The sequence below is a fragment of the Cydia pomonella genome, chromosome 21, assembly GCF_033807575.1.
Source record: "Cydia pomonella isolate Wapato2018A chromosome 21, ilCydPomo1, whole genome shotgun sequence".
Lineage (NCBI taxonomy): Eukaryota > Metazoa > Arthropoda > Insecta > Lepidoptera > Tortricidae > Cydia > Cydia pomonella.
The window spans coordinates 11,044,638-11,062,721 of record NC_084723.1 but is presented as its reverse complement, the minus strand read 5'-3'; the positions used below and the strand labels follow the sequence as shown (position 1 = coordinate 11,062,721).

At 38.9% G+C, this 18,084-nt stretch overlaps 1 protein-coding gene across 1 annotated transcript in view; it reads right to left on the bottom strand.

The window, feature by feature from the left end:
* Window positions 1–18,084, bottom strand: part of LOC133529641 (ABC transporter G family member 20-like) — a 166,037-nt gene that overhangs the window by 88,896 nt on the left and 59,057 nt on the right. The window contains exon 2 of the mRNA XM_061867402.1: window positions 12,953–13,060. The gene's annotated coding sequence lies outside the window, so the exon portion shown is untranslated. The remainder of the gene's footprint in view (window positions 1–12,952; window positions 13,061–18,084) is intronic.

The window sequence follows — 18,084 nt, the reverse complement described above, 5'->3', positions numbered from 1 at the left end:
CCTATACTTATACTCTAAGGAATGGTCAGAACAAGACAGATACGAAATTTTCCATCTGACATTGGCACAGTCTTGAAGAAGGTTGTCCACTTTCTAGATATTTCGTTATTATCGTTAAACATATAGGTTACGACATGTCTTCCTCAATAAATAAAATACGTATTATAAGGTTCATTATTTATAAATAGCTCACATTTTGAGTATTCTTACTTTTATCTATGATTAGTTTATAAAAGAGTATCAATTGACTTGTCACTGGTTCCCGCCATTTTGAATTGTTATAAAAAGACAGTAACTCAGCGACAAGCAACCAGTTTGAGTACGGACAAGCTATAGTGAAGACGTCCTGGAATATTTATTTATTTATTTATTTATTTATTTAATCTTTATTGCACAAAAGAAAACCTTATAGTACAAAAGGCGGACTTAATGCCATGAGGCATTCTCTACCAGTCAACCTTTAGGCAAAGCAGAGAGATTGTGGGCGGTGCTACTTTAACAACAACAACCAAATATAATACAATAACATACCATACATACATAATACATACATACATAAATATACATACTTATATTTCTTATAATATATACATAAATAACGACAAAACATATAGAGCTTACCCATACATTATTATTTTTTCATTCTGCTAGCAAAGAAAGTACGTAAGGATTTTTTAAATGCAAACTTATTTTGAGCATTTTTGATGCCGTAGGGAAGTCCGTTCCAAAGACGGGCCGCCTGCACGGAAAACGAATTCGACATGAACCCAGTGCGGTGAAGAGGGATAGATAGAGACATATTGCCGGAAGAGCGAAGTTGACGGTCCCGGGTAACGCCGTAGTATTGAAATAGAGACTTAAGGTATTCAGGAGAATGAGGATCATTTAACACAGAAAAAAGAGTACACAACATGCGAACATTGCGTCGTTGACGAATGGGGAGCCAGCCGAGCTGGGAACGAAAAGATGAGACATGATCATATTTACGAAGGCAAAAAATGAAGCGAATGCAGTTATTGAGTAGCCGATCCAATTTGTCGAGAAGTTCTTCATTTAAGTCCGGATAACACACATCACCATAATCAATAATGGGCAGGATAAGGGAATTAATTAATAAAACTTTGGTTTTGATAGGCAGGAAGTGCTTAAATTTATTAAGAGCGTGAAGGGAACCCATGACCTTTCGACTGATCTCGGTAACCTGCGCTCTCCAACTCAGAGTACTATCTAAGAGAACACCCAGATCTTTAACACTTTGACTGAACCTTATTGGAGTGCCGTCAAAACTTACTGGTGTTATCGCGTCCAAGTCTATTCTTGCAAGCTGTCTGGAACTACCGATAACAATGGCCTGGCACTTGGAAGGATTTACAAAAAGGCCGAACTTGTTTGACCACTGCTGGATATGTAAAAGGTCCAGGTTAAGTTTCTCAATGCAAGTCTGAAGGTCAGTCACGGGGCACTGGTCATAGAGTTGCAGGTCATCAGCATACAGATGGTAGGTACAGCAAAGGTTAGGTGTAATAAAGTTAATAAAGGCGGAAAATAGAAGTGGGGATAAAATTCCTCCTTGAGGCACGCCAGTAACCAGGTCACACCAGTCAGACAAGGACCGGTCAACTCGGACTGCCTGCTGGCGGCCCCTCAGGTAGGCTGCGAACCAGTTAAGGGCTGTTTCCGAAACGTTCATGAGTTTGAGCAGAGCAAGGAGAATGTCATGGTCAACGGTGTTGAACGCGTTAGAGAAATCAATTAGAACAAGAACCGTGACCAATTGACTCTCCATGCCTCGCCTAATGTCTTCTGTCACTTTAAGAAGCGCAGTACTGGTGCTATGACTTGGTCGGAAACCTGACTGCACGGGGCTTAAAAGGTTATGCGAATGGACAAATAGCGAAAGTTGCTTATGAACAACCGCTTCGGCGATTTTCGAGAGAAAGGGGAGAATGGAGATGGGTCTAAAGTTATTAAGAGAGGTGGGATTACTAATTTTAGGTAGCGGAATCACAAACGCTTTGCGCCAAAGAGAAGGGAATTCGCCAGTGACCAGTGAGGAGTTTATGATGTCAGCCATCACAGGAAGTACACAATCAAGGACTGATACAATCATGTAACGGCTGACATCATCACAACCCACGGCCTTTGACTTGATGGCTTTAATAATGGCCTTTATATTAACTACAGAAATAGGACAAAATGAGAATGAATCTGTGACAGGAGAGGGCATAGATAAGATAGTAGAAAGAGTACTGGTCTTAATAGCAGTGTCAACACGAGAAGCGGAAGAAAAATGTATATTAAGATCATTAAGAGTGAAGGAACTGCCATCGAAACCATTGGAAGGTTTACCTAAGCCAAGAGACTTAAGAAATTTCCAGACATCAGCCATAGAAGAAGAGGAAACATTACTGTGAATAAACCGTCGCTTTGCTGTACGTACCATCTGGTTGCAACGGTTACGAGCTGCCTTAAAGAGTACCCAGTTGGTGTCGGTGCGGTCACGTTTATAGAGACCGAAAGCTTTGTTCCTCCTCCGCATTGCTATACGGACGCCTTCAGTGATCCAGGGAGCCGGTGGACGCCTAACTCTGACTGTGTGAACGGGTGCGTGTTTGTCAAAGAGCCTCAGGATCGCATCATTAAACAACGAAACCTTAGTGTCCGTTGATGAGGTTGAGAGCACAGGAGACCAATCGATAGCAGCAGCATCTTTTAAGAGCGATTCAGAATTGATTTTAGCTAAGCTGCGCATATGAATAAGAGCAGGTTTGAATTTAGGAGCCTTAATTTTGTATGACGCGTATATCAGATCATGGTGAGAGAAACCTGGCGCTAGGAATTGACCCTGCTTAGTGACAAGACTAGGAGACGAAGTGATAATGACATCGAGCCAAGTGTCCGATGAGGCCGTGTGATGAGTCGGGCCCAAAGGAATAAGAGAGAAGCTGACCGACTGAAGCAGTGACATCAATTTACGCGAATGTGTCGTATCTTTCAGAAGGTTAGTGTTTAAATCCCCCATGATCAGGTGATGTGTGTACTCAGAACTTACGGACTCAAGAATTCGTTCCAGGTCGGAAAAGTAGTCAATGGTCGGGGGACTGTAAATTACACCCAGAACTGCCTTAACCCCTTTTATATTCACCTCGAGAAATAACCATTCCGCTGAACTAGAGTAAAGAGAAGGAGTCGAATTTAACAGTTTGTACGGAATGGTACTTCTCAGGTAAATTGCTACGCCACCACCACCCTTTCCAATTCGGTCATTTCTGATCAGCACATAGCCAGGCAAGGCATAGGATGTCGAGTCTAGGGTAGGCTTCAACCAGCTTTCCGACACTAAGATCGCATGGACGAAGTCGGATTGAAAAGTTTCGATAAGTTCACTATAATGAGAAGGGATACTTTGTGCATTAATGTGGCACACGTTAAAGTCACAGGAGTTAAGAAATTCGCGAGACACAAGGGTACCCAAAGTGTAAGAAGTATCAAGGGAATTTAGAGAATGAAAAGAAATACTGTCATTACTAGCAGAATAAAAAGTTTCGTCATCAGACATAAATATTAAAAATACGTAATAAATATATATATAAATTTATATAAAATTAAATAAATAAAAAATGAATTGCAAGATATAGCCTCACAATCCTGCTTATCCTGCTGGTTAGCTTGTAAGATTACAAAATTGAATAAAATAAAACATAAACAATTGCATTAGATGAATACATAAAGAAAAAAACTAAAGTAAAAATAACTGGCAGCAAGTCAAAATTGTCACAAAATAACTAGAGTTGTTAACTGAACAGTTTAAGGTGTGTATATTTATTATAAATTGGTTTGCAATAAATTAATAAAGTTAAAATATTGGTACAAGTATTCGTTTTCATCATCAACCCGGTGGTGGAATTATAGTACTATTGCCTGCCACATCTATCTGGACTAATATAATGGGTGCCAAGTTCGTGTCATCCACGATGACGCGCAGATTTGTCAAATCTAACCTTTAACAATATGACATTACGGTTCAAGGCACGCGTTTTCGTGAACGATCCTATCGCTTGCGCTACAATAACGAAACGCTTTGTGTCTCCGTATCACTGTTCCATGATAATAATGCTAGTGTTTTTTTTTTCAACCATACATTGCTATGAAAACTGCACGTTGATAATGATCATTAATTATTGCAGACATCTGAAGTACGCCTAATAAATAAATAAATTCAATATCATAGGACATTATTACACAAATTGACTAAGGCCCACGGTAAGCTCAATAAGGCATGTGTTGCAAGTACTTAGACAACGATATATATAATAAATACATATGTATAAATACTTAAATAGATTGAAAAAATCCATGACTCAGGAACAAATATCCATGCTCATCACACGAATAAATGCCCTTACCAGGATTTGAACCCGAGACCATCGGCTTCATAGGCAGGGTCACTTCCCACTAGGCCAGACAGGTCGTCAAAACCTAATGTACGCCTAATGCCTGATGTAAGTTATAAGTAGTTAAAACTTAAGTCACAAGATTTGAATCAAATATATATACGAATAGGTACTTATAGTCGTTACGTTAGGTACGTATAGCTTTGTAGCTGGCCCGCAGCGGCTAATCCTTTGTCTATTGTTAACTAAAACCGCGCGTGCCAGTACCTGCATAAAAAAAGGTCCGGTCACTTTAACCGGTTATTGAATTACAACTCCTATGGTAATTGCAATGAGATTCAAAATGAACTAATGAAAAAATAATTGGCAATTTCGTGTGTGGTCCCTCTACGGTTACTGAGTGCCGGCGAGTCGAACGCTACCGAACCAGTCTAAAATGTGTCCTCGAGATGCGTAACAAAGGCGCGTAATCGGAGAGCGCACCTATACTGGTTTTTTGAGCGTTGGACTAGCCCGCGCTCTGATGCCAATTAGAATTATACGACCCTTTTTTTGCAGGTAGTGGGCAGTGGCACGCGCGGTTTTAGTTAACAATAGACAAGGATTAGCCACTAGGGGCCAGCTACAAAACTAACTACTATAATATATGGAGTGAAGTTAAATAAAAGTATAGAATGAAAATCTGGTGATTTCAGGTATTATTATTTGCGAGCGGAATATTATTGCCATATTTGAATTGTCCCTGAGATGAAATGAATCATCTTCTAGGAAAAAACGTTTTCGTCTGAAATTGTTTCTTTGTTTGCAAAGTGCATACACTCTCGCAACTGCAATTGAAGCTGACTTGATATAAAACGACTCAGTCACAAGCCAAGATGTTTTTTTTTCTATCTTAATTTTTTTTAATTAAAATAACCATACACCGCACTCGAGGAGGCATTTCGCAGGCACGTCAGTTAGTAACGTTTGCAAATAAATAAATAAATACCGCGTCCAGCAAAACATCCCACTTTGTCTTTTGCCATAAGGGCGAGAATTGTTTGTATCTTTATACGAATAACCTGACAAGGCATCCTTATGAATAGCGACAAAGTGGGTCGTTAACAAACACCTTATTCGGATATATATAATAGGCCTTTTCATCTGCGCGAGATGTTTTAAGCAGCATCCTGGTAACGACACTTGCGTTCGTGGCTGTATAGCCCTATGCGAGAGAGGATCCCACGTCCACACACGCGGCAGGTGTATGCTTGCCCAGGTGGGCGAGGGTTGGAGACCTGCTCGTGGAACCTCATACGTTTCTCTCTTAAAGAGGTAAACCAAGCATCGTCGTGTGTGGCTTGACCATCGTGAATAGCACGACGCCATACGGGTCGGTCTTCGGCCAGTTTTTGCCATTGGTTACATGTGATATTAAAAGTAACCATATCACGCTTGACGCAATCTTTGAAGCGCAGCATTGGCCGCCCGACCAGTCTTTTTGCGTCTGCAACCTCCCCTAGCAGGATTTGACGTGGCAAACGAGTCCGTTCCATTCGATACACATGCCCAAGCCACCTCAGTCGTCTCTTCTTTAGTATGGCTGTGATACTATGGAGCTGTGCCTCGCTTAGAACAGACTCATTTGTCACGCGATCCTTCCATGTGAAGCCAAGTATGCTCCGCAGACAGCGCATATGAAATTCTAAATTTAAAATTATTCGGATAAGTCGAAAATTTATTGCTTTATTTGCAAACGTTTCTGACGTGCTCGCAAAATGACGTGGTTTTTCGTATCATGTGTCATTCCGTATAACCCGATTGTTTTTTTCTTTTCGTTTGGGGTTTGTCATTTTGGCTAGCCCCCCTGAAGTGTGGACTTCTTCTTCTTTTCAAATATGGCTTCCATCAAATCTATGATGATTTTGTCAATGTCAAGTAACGTTGTACTGCGTTTGGGAAACTCATCTAACAAATCGTTTTAAGTGTGCTCGTAGAGCATGGCGTTGTTCGGTAGTTGCTTTTAGTAAAGAGATAGCTAGACTTTAAAAGTCACAATGGATTGCCGGGTGTTGATTAAAACATGGTTAAACGTGTTTCAAGATTAGTTTTTCATAAGCTGCACACTTCCGCGATAGTTCACTGCATAATAAGCTATCGATATTATACTTTAAACTACATGAATGAGCAAAACACAAAAAAATATTCTCGAGACGTCTTCGCCATCTCGAATCTCTATGACAACCCCCAAATGTGGACTTCAGTATATGGAAGGTAGAGGCAAGGAATATAATCTCCATGGGTAGAACTATTGCAAAAGTATCCAGTTGTCAGCTATAAATAGAGTAGCGCTAGAGTAGCTAAGAACCTAGGCGTTATTGACGGAGTGAAGTGCGCTGTCTATGAATCGATTTTTGTCTAAGTATTCTAGGTATTGTAGCGCCACCTATTTATGGTTTTTGTTGGACACTTTTTGGTATATGGAGATTCTGTTCCTTAAATCTACCTCCCATACCTCAGTAGCCTTGCCACGAGCTTGGCATATTGTAACCTAGGGTAACCTAGGGTGCCGCCAGCAGCTGGGCAGGGCCGCAGCTGCCGGTGGTCAGGGCCGCAGAGAGAGGAACCACCGGACTATCCGCGCCGTGTCCAAGATCACCGCCTTCTGCATCTGACCCTTGATCCATCCCCCTAGCGAGAGTCTCTGAAGGTGTTGGTCGAGACTCTTCGCTATGAGACCGTTCGCTGAATACAATTATTCTTAGGTAAAATTTTGGGTTTTCTAAGAAACTTATGACGTACAAGGAACTCATTAGATCTATTTTTAGAGCCGGATGAGTTTACGGAACATAAAAAATTAATGTCATCCGTAATTATATCACCGATTATAATGAAGTTAAAAACCTCTCATGAACAAATGTCACATTTTAGTTGGACTTTGTTCACGGTTTGAGATTATTAATTGAAATAGTTTTTTGTGTCACGTGTGTAATACAATAATGATAACATATTATTAACCAGTGGCTCTTTGAGCTGTAGACTGCCCCAATCCACTATTTTGAAAAAAAAAACTAAGTCAATCAATCTATTAATATAATTATCGAACCTGTTAACGAAATCTCACGAATCGATCGTTTGAGAAATATGAAATATGACATACCAATCATTTACGATCCGTATCGAACAAAACGCAACTCTCACTGTTGCACTAATATGGTCACCTTGGCTAGGCACCCGCCGGCCTAGCCAAGGTGACAATCGCTATCGCTACGAGTGCCACGACAACAAAACGCTTTGTGTCTTTATCACTCTTCCCCATTAGTGCGACAGTGACAGTTGCGTTTCGATCGCTACGGAGCGTAAGCGATTTGCATGTTGGCTACGCGGCCAGGACAGAAATACTAAAGCAATTTTGACCAACTGGAAAGGGGATGATTCGCTCACGTTTCGCGCTGGCTCGGTCAACTAGGAATACAGTCAGGTTCATTCGGGTTGATTCTGTATATAAGTAGTATAATAATTATATACTTTACTATGGATTAATTTTCATATGCTTTGTAGGTCCATCCTGTATTATAAATACTACCGATTAGTTTTCATCAGGTTTTCATATGCTTTGTATAGGTTACTTAATTACACTAGGTACTCTTGTATCATTGGCTATATCATTGGCATTTCCTTGAATTGAAATTGTATGCATTACTTTAGATTACTACCTACTATCTACCTGTTTAGATAAGTTATTATAAAATGACATATTTTAATAATCATCTTTTGTCTGTTTCGACCTTTTCAATATTATTATATGACGAATGTAATTACACTAATTTCTAACCTTTTATAATCAAACTTGTTCAAGTAATTATAGGATTGTAGAAATAATTATGAACGTAATTAAAATTCCTACTAAGGTATTGCAGAATGTCATTTGTCGATACAATTGTAATTATCACATTAAAGGTGACGTTCGAATCGCGACCGCAGCAGATTTAAGCAGTGTCTTACGTAAGCGAACAACTCTCGAACGCGAAGCGGCGCGGCGCAGGTGTATCAAACCTTTGATACCTATATGTAGATGTGTCCTACGCGGGCGATCACGTTGCGAATGCGAATTCCGTGGGCCACCGCACCGTGTCGCTTCGCTTTGCGCCGTTCGAGAGTTGTTCACTTACGTAAGACGCTGCGTTACACATTGCACTGCAGCAGGGTCAAGGGGAGGAAACTAAAGCGTCCAGGCTCCGCTTCGCTCAGCATTGCTCCGGGCAGTTATTAGGGTTGGCAAAACTTGACGTTCTTTCGCGTACACAACTACAGATAAGATATTTACATGAATGGGACGCCTACAACCCTGAATGGGAGGCAACCCCTTCGCGCCTAATATTATTTTTTTTAATTTGCCGCTTGTTTCTACTGGCAGAAATTACTTGACAGTTCGAATAGACCTCACTATCAAATATCTTACTCACGTCATTAATTTAAAAAAAATCGCTTTATGTGTATGATGTGGTGTGTTGTTGGATTGGTCTCAAAATGAATAAAGGTCTAAAAAAGACATTTTTTTGATAGAGAGAATATTTTCGAAAAGATTCGCCCTTTTGAACCGTGGGTCCAAAATATACATTTGTCACTGAACGCAAGTAGCAAATGCATGAATTCGCAATAAACACTAATCAATGTGTAAACAGGTCCAATGTGGAGGCCAGCCACACTTACACATCTACCTCCTTATTCATAAACGTGTACTAAAGTTACGATGCCGCTGATCATCGTTTGTCCCTTTCCATCATACCAATACGTCGGAAAGAGACAAACGATGATCAGCGGCATCGTAACTTTAGTACACGTTTATGAATAAGGGGGCAAGTGCATAATTATTTTCCATCGTATTTTCTCGGAATCGTTCGTATTTGTCATGCTAGTTCAGCCAATCTCAGTAGTAATTGTACCGAGACTGACTGAAATAGTAAGACACGTTCATTCGTTTCCGTGAAAATACGATGGAAAATAATTATGCACTACATCTGTACCCATATTGACCCTTACGTATTTTATTTATGAGGTCAGCTAGGGTAAGATCAACAACGGAGCAAGAACGACACTTAAATTTTCATTTTCGCCTTTTCGTTTTCATTTCGCACGATATTCGGCACCTATTGTGAAACTATTGGTGCGAATGGAATCATCATTTGCTCTCCAACAGATTTTAGATAACTATGGTCATTTCACTTACCCCGGTGTAATGTCCGACAACTGATAATTGTGTTGCTCAGTATCCACTCTTTCTCATCCACAACCTTTTATATTATGTTAAAGAACATAAATGTCTTTATTGCAAGAATATGATGCATTCACAGAGGTTACACTATTTTTATAAGAACAGACAATATACCCATTTATTTGTGTTGTTCGGTGTGCACTCTTTCTCAACACAACCGTTTAACTGCCTTTTCAATTCGAAAAACCATATCATATATCGTAATTATCGAGTGACTAATACTAAGAGACGCTCTTAAATGTCCCAAAGCATGTGCAATAGCACGTTCGCTCGGTTTTTGGGTTACAAAACCAATCAACTGGTTTATCTGATCAGCTGTTGGATTGGAACTGTGTTAATGTCGGCGACGTGTCATGGTCAGTGTCATCCACTATGACCTTCGGACCTAGTTGTTTCAATTGACCTGCGGGCGTATGTTGGAGATATACATGTGATAACGAAACCATAAAATAAGCGATTTTATATCATGGATAGTTTTGCAATGATGACGTCCTGCATTGGCGATCTAGTGCAACAAATTTATACAGCATGTATTTTTGATACGACGATTGACGGAATACTCAAAGGGTAGTTAGTTTAGACTTTAATGAACATAATTTCATAGGTTTTATAAAAAATTGACGACTTGGCTTAGTTGATTTACTTTTACCGACCGGACAATTGCGAGTGCGAGAGTTCTGTACAAAATTAAGTTTTATTTTATTTTACTTTATTTCTTACAAATTTATAGTTTTCAGATTTTCCCTGTATTTATAGTGTAAGACGATATTACTTGCCAAATTCCATAGTTCTAGGTCAACGGTAAGTACCTTTTAAATTTTGATTCCATTAAGAGTGTCGAAATATACGTTTTTTGCGGCATAAACGGACGTATCTTTTTTTACGTTAACTTAGAAGGTTGATTTTTTTACAGCTCCAAGGGACTCTAGACTTGAGTACGTGGTTTTAATTTCAACTCAATATCTCCACGCGTTCCCGAGATAAAAGGTCTTGACAGACAGACGGACGGTCGGACGAACAACAGAGATCCTATAATGCGATAGCTAACAAATATTTTAACTTAAAACAAAGTATACACAAATCTATCATCATAATCATAAATATAAGAACATGCCCTTGAACATGAATACAAAAGTAATAAACGCTTACATTAACATAACCTTAACCTTTGACAGACAGACCCTTATAACTATAAAACTAAAGTTCTTATTCGCTTGGCAAGGACAGGAGAAAAACATGGTAACCTTCAGACTTCTAAGAGGCACCTTCCGTAATAACATAACAATTTTACATGTATCATACACGATTGGCATAATAGTAACTATGTTTAATATGAAAACGAACATATATTCTGCCAAGCCATTTCCGTGAGTAGGAAAAAGCGGCAAACTTAAAAATGTAGGCGCGAAGAAAACTAAAGCCCGACCAGAAGTATAATGATAATTGTCAGCGGGGCGCATTCTCGGTGTATACTGGCCCGAGAAAATCTCTAATGCCAGCCTCTGGAGATGCTGCAATGAAACCCCGATCGACCAGCAGATCAAGCACCGGAAATGGAGTTGGATTGGGCATACACTCCGAAGGGATCCTAAACACATACCGAGGCAAGCCCTAGACTGGAATCCCCAAGGAAAAAGGAAACGTTGCCGTCCAAAGCAGACCTGGCGCCGGACTATAATTGCAGAGGCGAAGGCTATTAGGAAGACTTGGAGCGAACTCAAGCACGAAGCTCAAGACCGATCCAGATGGCGGCGCACTGTGGACGCCCTCTGCCCCATCTAGGGGACATAGTACAATAAGTTAAAGTAAGTCAAAGGGGCGCTGTTATTCTCATGTATAGGGTGACAGTTCAGTTTAGTATGAAAAATTTAGTTCCAAAGAAATTCCGCAATATGACGTGTGATCATATATCAGGTCAGACTTTACTGGACATAAGGTCGCCGACGTCCGGGACAGAGATGGTACATGAAGAAGGCGTGAAGAGTTATCTTTCCATAGAAAATTTGAATTTCGCGCCTTTTTCTACTGACAAAGTTGTTTGACCGACAATATTAGGTTAGTAGCCATTAGAGGCGTAACTCTGATTGTATACTTTATTGTTTGAAGAAACGTCACTTTTGACACTGACATATCCGACCCATATCGTACCTAGACCTAATATTTGACGTATCTTAAAGTTCGAATCGGGCCGATCGTCTCAGTCATTGGTTTGTAAACCAACGTAAAGTATACCAACAAATTAATGACAATGATAGTAGAAATATGTTGCTTTTCCTACTTCAAAAGTGTATTAATTCATCGGGATATTTTTTATGAATGATCCCCAATTATGAAAAAAGTTGAACCGTCATTTTTAAAAGTAAGATACCTTATAGGTGCATATCCTAGTTTACAACTTCCCACGCGTAATAATTACAGTGATTTATAATAATTATACATACCGGGTGTTTCCTGTAACAGGAGCAATAAATTAAACTGTAGGCTGTACTCCTCAAACTGACCAACATTTGTTCAGCAACTTATAAATATAACACATATTTTAATTTTTATTACACCTTGAAGTTGATTCTAAGACGCAATGTATTGCGAATTTTGTTACGTTTAAAGCGTGACAAGCAACGTCAAACACACCGATGTCAGCGTACATTGAAAATAATATTAAATTTATATGAAAAAGATAAAATCTAAAGATTTCATAATTTTAAAAGTTGTTAATCAAAGGTTATATCGTTTTAGGAGTACAATATATGGTTTAATTATTTGCTCGTGTTACAGGAAACACCCGGTATAAATAAATGTCCGTATATATCAGCACAAAACTATTAAATTTTAAAGTGTGTATGTTTTTAAAATGTTTAGTTAGTTTTTACGATAAGTTTAGTTATTTTCGAGGTAAGAGTGCCTCTACCAAAAAGTGGCGCTATCTTATCGGGCATCGGCTAAAGGTTGTGGCGCCATCGCTCGAAACGTTGCCGCCATACCTTTGATCTTTGATCTATTAGATAGATGGCGTCACTTTTTGATATTTAACAATATTAACACATATCTGTGAAAGAATAAGGATCAAAGTCAAATGCCGTTCTAAAAGTTTAAAGCATGTGTCGAAAGATGGCAGTAAATTTACTGCGGCTACAAAGTCTATCTAAATTTTCTTTAATATTCATTCATAGTTCCCAAAAACATAACAGTTAGTTTGAAACACTCACAAAAAATGCTTATATTAAAACTATAAGTCTGCATAAGTTTCGCAATCATCTAACCAATTTTGTAGTCCGAAAGTTTATAAATTTCGGAAAAGACGTACCTCAAAACAACGTTTGTCGAATGATGATCTGATGAAGTCTATGGGAGTCCGTTGGGTGAGGGACCGATCTGACGATCCTCAGTCTTAGGTCCAGCAGTGGACGTGAATCTGTAAATAAAATAAAGATAAGATAAAGATGATGATAGTTTATTATTCAAGAAGTCATATTACAATGCGCTTCTGAACTTCAAATAAAGCTACACCGGCTATAACCCTACACCTCTGACCCGAGAAGGGCGGGTATTCCAATATGGACCGGCAAGAAACTCGGCGGGACACTTTTCCAAATATCACTTCATAATGAACTTGCATTAAATGAGAAAAAATACAATTTAGATTATTATATACTTCAATGATAAATATAAACACATAATTTTAATGAACCAATTTTTGACAAGCATACACGTCTGCGAGCTATAGTTTTTTTACGCCTCCCCAGAAGGCGTGTATACATAGGGAAGGAATGGAAAGATTGGCGAGGTTCTGGACAGCTCCCGTAGCTCAATTGGTTATGAGCATGGATTGCAGAGGTTGCGGCTTCAAGTCCTGCCGGAAGCATACATATTTCCATTTTTAGGGTTCCGTACCTAAAGGGTAACACGGAACCCTATTACTGAAGACTCCGCGGTCCGTCCGTCTGTCTGTCCGTCTGTCACCAGGCTGTATCTCATGAACCGTTATACTTGAAATTTTCACAGATGATATATTTCTGTAGCCGCTTTAACAACAAATACTAAAAAGTACTGAACCCTCGGTGGGCGATTCCAACTCGCAATTGTCCGGTTTTAATTTTCCTTTAATATAAAAAATACATTAACAAAAATACATCTAGGCTGGACGATTGGCTCGAATTCGTGTTTTGAAAAGATGTGTCCCGCCAAGATTCTTGCCGGTCCATATTGGGATACCCTCCTCCAACTGAGGGGGTATTTAAATCTTCTCGAATCAGATATGTGTAGAGCCGGTGTAGCTTTATTTGAAGTTCATAAGCGCATTGAAATATGCCTACTTGAATAATAACCTATCTTTATCTTTACAATATAATCAATCAATCAATCATTTATTTACTTGCAAAAATACAGTAACATAAGGTGTTAGGACTATTCAGGTACAATGTGTATTTGTAATTGTCTTAAAGAGGATACCACTCTGCATGTGTCGGCCCACCTAGTATGACAGCTAGCTGATATGTTACCAATATCATACTAATTTCTGTTTGATGTCAGTGCAAGTTTGGCCTGTGTGTCTAAGCAATAATACCAAATAATACCTATACCTTCTATAACAAAGCATTTATGACAATGCATGTGACACGTAAGAAACTGAACAATGAAAGGTAAAGGTTACCTAAATGCTTATTATGTCTTTAGTTGAGATGCATATATGCGAAAGTAACTCTGTCTGTCATTCTTATAAACATACAAGCAAATCTCGTCCTTATCCTTATAGCAAGTGACAAAGTGGGACGTTTTGCCGGCCGCGGTCATGTTTAGGCCCTCAGCACACGGCGCGTAAACGTAAGAGACGCGTACGCGTATCGGAAAAACTTTACGAGTACGAGACGCGCGGAGTACTGCACGCGTAGCCAACGTGCCTATTGTTCACGCTCCGTGGCGAACGAAACGCAACTGTCACAGTCGCACTAATATGGAAGAGTGATAGAAAGAGATGACTACGATACGCTACGGAGCATTAACGATTGTAACTTTGGCTACGCGGCCTGGGCACCAAGCGTCGCGTAAGCGTAAGCGTTCTATAAGTGAAATCTCATTAGTTGGAAATTCTTCGGCTGATATATCTACGATCTTACTTTCTCGTCAGATGAAGATTATTTTATTATGTCAGAAGTTTTGTTTTTAACGCTACGCCTGTCGTTATATTGACAGACATCTCATACGCTACGCTACGACAACGCTTCGTGTGTGCACTTGTTTGAAGTTGTACGTGCTGGTAGTGGTCACGCTCTACGCGCGTATTTCACTTACGCGTCTCTTACGCTTACGCGCCGTGTGCCGAGCTTAGTATCATGGGCGTCGCGAATCGCGAATTGCGCATTGGGCATTGTACATTGTACATTGTGCACGCAGTTGCGCACAGAATAGTATAACCACCAACTTTACCACCGACAAAAAAAACTAAAACAAAATTAAAAAACCGATTAAGTGCGAGTCGGACTCGCACAGGAAGGGTTCCGTACCATTATCTATAAAAACGGTCACCCATCCAAGGACTGACCCCGCCCGACGTTGCTTAGAACCTCGAGATTGGAAAGAAATATTTATTTTATTCTGTTTTTAGTATTTGTTGTTATATCGGCAACAGAAATACATAATCTATAGAAATTTCAACTGGCTAACTATCACAGTTCATGAGATACAGCCTGGTAACAGACGGACGGACGGACGGACGGACTGACGGACGGACGGACAGACGGACAGCTTCTCTCAGTAATAGGGTCCCGTTTGACCCTTTGGATACGGAACCCTAAAAATGCCAGAATAGTTACGGAATAAATCGCGCTAGACTATAAGATTACGTTACAGAAATAACTTTTGCTAATATGAGCGCTAATGTGTTCCTAAATAGTTCTTAACGACGCGCTGCCTCGCAGCATCGAGAAATGTTTCCTTTTGATATACCTATTTAATTTATTGTTAGTTAAGTACGTTGCGTAATCTTAGTATGAATTTTATGAAACGTGTAAGTTATTTTTTCGGCTCCGACCCTAATCTGTAAAACAAAAGGTATTGTTTCCTTTGTGCAATGAGTAGGTATATCATTCTAATACTTACTGCTAAAACGCCGTCTTAAAACGAAAATGGAGGACCCGCGCGAAATTACCTTTTCATACAAACGTAGTCCTCGTTTTCATACAAACGTAGTCCTCATTTTCCTGTCTGGATATTAACATTATTGAATATATTTTGACACAATTTGTTGTATATCAACCACAGCTATGCCCTTACGTTTGATTTTTTCGATTTTTTTTATTATTATAGAAGTTGGAAGCATTTAAATTTTTGTATGAAATCAGTTTTTTGCTACTAATTTTTATAATAATAAAAAATTATTTATGAGCTCAACGAGGGGGGGGGGGGAGGGGTGTTAGGGTCGGCAACGCGCATGTAACTCCTATGGAGATGCAGGCGTACATAGGCTACGGAGACTGCTTACCATCAGGCGGGCTGTATGCTTGTTTGCCACCGACGTGGTATAAAAAAAAATCGATTAAAAGTCAAACGTAGGGGCATAGCTATGGTTAATATACATCAAATGTAAATTTGATGTATATTAACCATATATATTTTCCAAAATTTCAATATCCAGGGAGGAAAATGGGGACTACGTGTATATAGAGAATCGGCCGTCCTCTTTCCTCTTAAGTAAACGGGAATAAGCCGCTTAATAACCAATCTTATCATCTTATTTATATGGTTCAAATTCATGAAACAGCCAAGTTTAGTTATCTCCAAAAATAATGACCTGTTGTTTTTGCCGCCCGAGTGGCCGATTGTTCTTCGAATAAGCTGTTAAGATTTGAACCTTGATACTATCACGATACAGTTACCTACTTTTTAGTTTTAGGTTTAGATTTAAGATATATATTTCTCAAAAGATTACAAAAAATAAATTTTTTGGTACTTAAAACAAAGGAGGGGGTAATTTATACAACTTTAAAAGCCAATTTTAAACAACTAAGTATAGAACTATATGAACTATTCTGTTACTTATTAAAACTAAAGCGGGTAGATATAAGCGACGAAACTTGCATGCGCTTCTACTAAGCGACAACTAGCGACATTGTTGCTTTGCCACGTGCCTGACACGGGAGCTAACCGCTCTGCATAAAAAAACAAAGGCTTTTGTAGCTCTGCATAAAAAAAATAAGAAAAACAGGTTAAGGTCTGAGGCGTAAAAATCATTTCAGAAAATTCATACTATACCTACGGTTGCTCGGGAAAAACAAAATTTCCGTTCAGTAATTACAGATCCGTACAAACCTCCATTACGTTAAGTTTTCCTTCCTTGTTCCGAAAGTGATAGTTGTGTACGTGCCCCGACTGCCGTGCCCCTGTGATTAGATCGGCCCTGATTGTCTTATGTCTTAATAACATGCTCTTTGAGTTCTGGACAGGGAAGCTTTGTTGTAGTGATACTACTATTTTATTTATTTATTTATTATTGGGAAACAAACCGCGAAAAATAATACATATGTTTAAACAAATATAGAATACACACAAGCCATAACAGTTTCCACTTATAGAATAATAACATTCTTTGCTGCTCAAACCAGACTTATACAATTTGGTTTAACTTCTATGAATTTGTAAAGTAGGTTCAGGTAAGATTATTAAACTTAAACAACAGAAAAGAAAGACGCTATACCTTGCTTATACTTAATTTACATGCAGCTCATTATCTTAGAGAATACAAATCATTAGATTTAATATTTACTACGTTTTTTATTATTACTGTTATTTATTTATTTATGTTCTTAATTGCAGAAACAAACCTAGGTAAGGTCGAATTAAATATATCAATATCAGAGTACTTCTCATTATAACTTTTGTATGCTCTTACGAGAAATCTGTTCTTCGCGTACACAGTTCGGTTGGAAGGTATTGCTACTACTAGCCCCGATGCAGTGGAGTTCGTCTAATTATACACAAATATTTTGTATATTCTTATAATTTTATTAGTATTAGCATTACACATTTGTGATTTTTTAACAATTTATTTTTACAAACGTGAGAACCTCCAAAAATCCTTTGACTAGACAAAAACATATGCATCGGGGCTAGTTTTTTTTTTTGCAAATAACAAAATGTTAGGCAAATAAATGTACTGACTGATTATTAGTGGATATTGCAGGTTTTTGTACCTAACTAGTGTATTTTCGTTAGTTTTGTCAAATTGTCTTAAAAACCATGGAAGATGATCATTGTTCTTAGAACACATTACATTTTATTTAAGAAGTTAAACAGTTGGCCCATCTTTGGTCAACCAAATACGTAGAGGAAACTTAACTACATAATACGACCGGTCTGGCCTAGTGGGTAGCCTGCCTATGAAGCCGATGGTCCCGGGTTCAAATCCTGGTAAGGGCATTTATTTGTGTGATGAGCACGGAT